The 3,008-nt window shown below is 42.8% G+C and overlaps 1 protein-coding gene across 1 annotated transcript in view; it reads left to right on the top strand.

Annotated features, from left to right (window-relative positions):
- CLUL1 (clusterin-like 1 (retinal)) overlaps positions 1 to 3,008 on the top strand; it is a 50,117-nt gene that overhangs the window by 26,942 nt on the left and 20,167 nt on the right. The window lies entirely within an intron of this gene.

Genomic DNA, 3,008 nt, shown 5'->3' with positions numbered 1-3,008 from the left:
GTGGTGCAATCTCGGCTCACTGCAACCTCCACCTCTCGCGTTCAAGCAATTAATTCTCCTTCCTCAGCCTCCCGAGTAGCTGGGATTACAGGTGTGCGCCACCACGCCTGGCTAATTTTTTTGTATTTTTAGTAGAAACGAGGTTTCACCATATTGGCCAGGCTGGTTTCTAACTCCTGACCTTGTGATCCGCCCACCTCGGCCTCCCAAAGTGCTAGGATTACAGGCATGAACCACCGCCCCCGGCCCGGTTTACAAACTTTCGTTCTTGTGTTTTTTTTTTTTTTTTTTTAAATGATTAATGACCAAACACTACTGTGCGCAAAAGAAAAACCTTGAGCAAATTAGGGCAACTCTTTCCTTCTTACCGCAAAAAAAAAAAGAATCCCCGCCTCCAACCATGAAAGAAACCTTTTCATTCTGTAAATCAGTGTTTAGACAAGTGAAATCTTTTTTTTTAAGTGGCATTGGCTCTCTCCCATTGGTGGGTTAATTAACTAATTAGCATTTAAATTGGGAAAGTGGCTTCTCCTTCCAAACCCCGGGAATCCTTTTCCCTCTCAGAGTGGCCTTTCTAGTTCCTTCCCCATTTAGGAAATCATTCTCCCTTTCCTCCATCCCTCCCCTCATTCCCTTTTCCTTCTCGGACTAAAGTCAGTCCTCCTACCCCACCAGGGCCAAATTACAAATTTTCTTATATAAAACAAGAGCTTTTGATTCCTATGCTTCTGCATTTTATCTCACTAAAGCCCTAAGGGAAGGAAATTTTTAAAGTGTGGCTAATGGCTTAGAGTTGGAAATTGGAAGATACAGGACGGACAGAAATCAATATGTCAGTAAATTCTACAACACTAGCTAGAGATTTTGAGCAAGTCATTTATGCTGTCTAGGCCTCAGTTGAGTAATGTGTAAATAAAGGCCCCAAGATAATCTCTGGGTTCTAACAAAATTCTTCTATAAAACAGTGGTCCCCAGCCTTTTGGTACAAGGGACTAGATTCGTGGAAGACAATTTTTCCAAAGATGGTGGGGCAGGGGGTATGGTTTGGGGATGATCATCAGGCATTATTCTCCTAAGGAGCGTTCAACCTAGACCCTTTGCATGCACAGTTCACAACAGGGTTCGTGCTCCTGTGAGAATCGAATGCCTCTGCTGATCTGACAGGAGGCGGGGCTCAGGCAGTCATGCTTGCTCACCTGCCGCTCATCGCCTACTTACAGCTCCCTTCCTGAGAGGCCACAGGCTGGTACGGGTCCATGGCCCAGGGGTTGGGGGACCCCTGCTATAAAGGATGTTCAGAAAAATCAGATTATAATTCGTTTACTACCAAGTAATAGCTCTTGTGCCCTTAACTTCCCACAGTGAAGACCGCTGGAGTAATTTATATCAACAGAAAGAACAAAAAGCATAGTCAGTGGAAACTCCTGTCCCTCCCTTGGCTTTGTCCCCTCAATCTAACAATGAGCAACTTGCAACAAATTTTGCTGTTCAGAGAAAAGGGAGAATGGAATTGTTACAATCTTTTCTGTCATCTAGGCTGGAGTGCAGTGGTGTGATCTTTGCTCACTGCAACCTCTACTTCCTGAGTTCAAGCAATTCTGCTGCCTCAACCTCCTGAGTAGCTGGGATTACAGGCATGTGCCACCACGCCTGGTTAATTTTTGTATTTTTAGTAGAGACAGGGTTTCACCATATTGGTCAGGCTGCTCTCGAACTCCTGACCTCATGATCCTCCCACCTCAGCCTCCCAAAGTGCTGGGATTACATGCGTGAGCGGCCGGCCAAGAAATTGTTACAATCTTAAACAACATAATATCCTGAACATATTTGGCTTTTAAAGTATCATTAGATACACCACAATAGTAGTAAAGGTTACCTTTGGGTTTTAAGATTAAACATGATTTTTAAAAAAACTTCTTTCTGTATTTTCCAAACTTTTAACCATAAGATATTCCTTGACTTAGGATAGGGTTATGTCACAGTTAACCCATCATAAGTTCGAAAAATTGTAAGTCGAACCATTGTAAGTTGGGGACCATATGTACATGTATGTATATATGATATTAAAAAGTATTAGACATCTTTAAAATTTATTTGAGTTTTTAACATATTACTTTTATTTAATCACCTTGCTCAAGGAGCCTGTAAATTACATATTAATATTCTCTATTATGAAATAGGTCTTTCCATTGTGCAAATTAACGCATTGTAGGGGTTCTAAACATCTATATGCTTTCCAACTCAAAAGGAATAAGGTTCCCTTTCTAATTTTTTTATTCAATTAAATAAAAAAACCATGAATTTAATGGAGTCTATTAAATTAGATCATTATTCGAGTACTTATTAAACCTTTTTAGAGTCGACAACACCCCCTGTCTCTTTCTTTTTGAGCCGGAGTCTCGCTCTGTCACCCAGGCTGGAGTGCAATGGCACAATCTCGGCTCACTGCAACCTCCGCTTCCCAGGTTCAAGTGATTCTCCTGCCTCAACCTCTCGAGTAGCTGGGATTACAGGCACCTGCCACCATGCCCAGCTACTTTGTTGTATTTTTAGTAGAGATGGGGTTTCACCATGTTGGTTAGGCTAGTGGCGAACTCCTGACTTCAAGTGATCCGCCTGCCTCCACCTCCCAAAGTGCTGGGATTACAGGCCTGAGCCACCACGCCCAGCCCCTTTCTCCTTTTTAAACATCACCAGTCTAGGTTCCTATTTCCACTGAATTCTCAGGCTAGCTGGGCTAGTGAGGGAGACAGGTTACACGGGCCACAGAACAAGAACAAGGATTGTTCTTTCCCTTTTCCACTTCATTCTCTCTCAGCCTCTCCCCACCTCAGTAGTTGGTCTTTTCTACCCCTTCTTTTGAAAGCAGAGTCCATTATACAAATGGACTTGTCTATTTCTCCACATCCCTCTTGGGCCAAATTTTCTGCCATGGGCACATCTACCCCGCCTTAGAATGTATATTAGACAATTTGACATCTAGAATGTCTTGTGGCAGAAAAGGGTTT

The sequence above is a fragment of the Mandrillus leucophaeus genome, unplaced genomic scaffold, assembly GCF_000951045.1.
Source record: "Mandrillus leucophaeus isolate KB7577 unplaced genomic scaffold, Mleu.le_1.0 Scaffold51, whole genome shotgun sequence".
Lineage (NCBI taxonomy): Eukaryota > Metazoa > Chordata > Mammalia > Primates > Cercopithecidae > Mandrillus > Mandrillus leucophaeus.
This window is presented reverse-complemented; position numbering and strand designations above follow the sequence as displayed.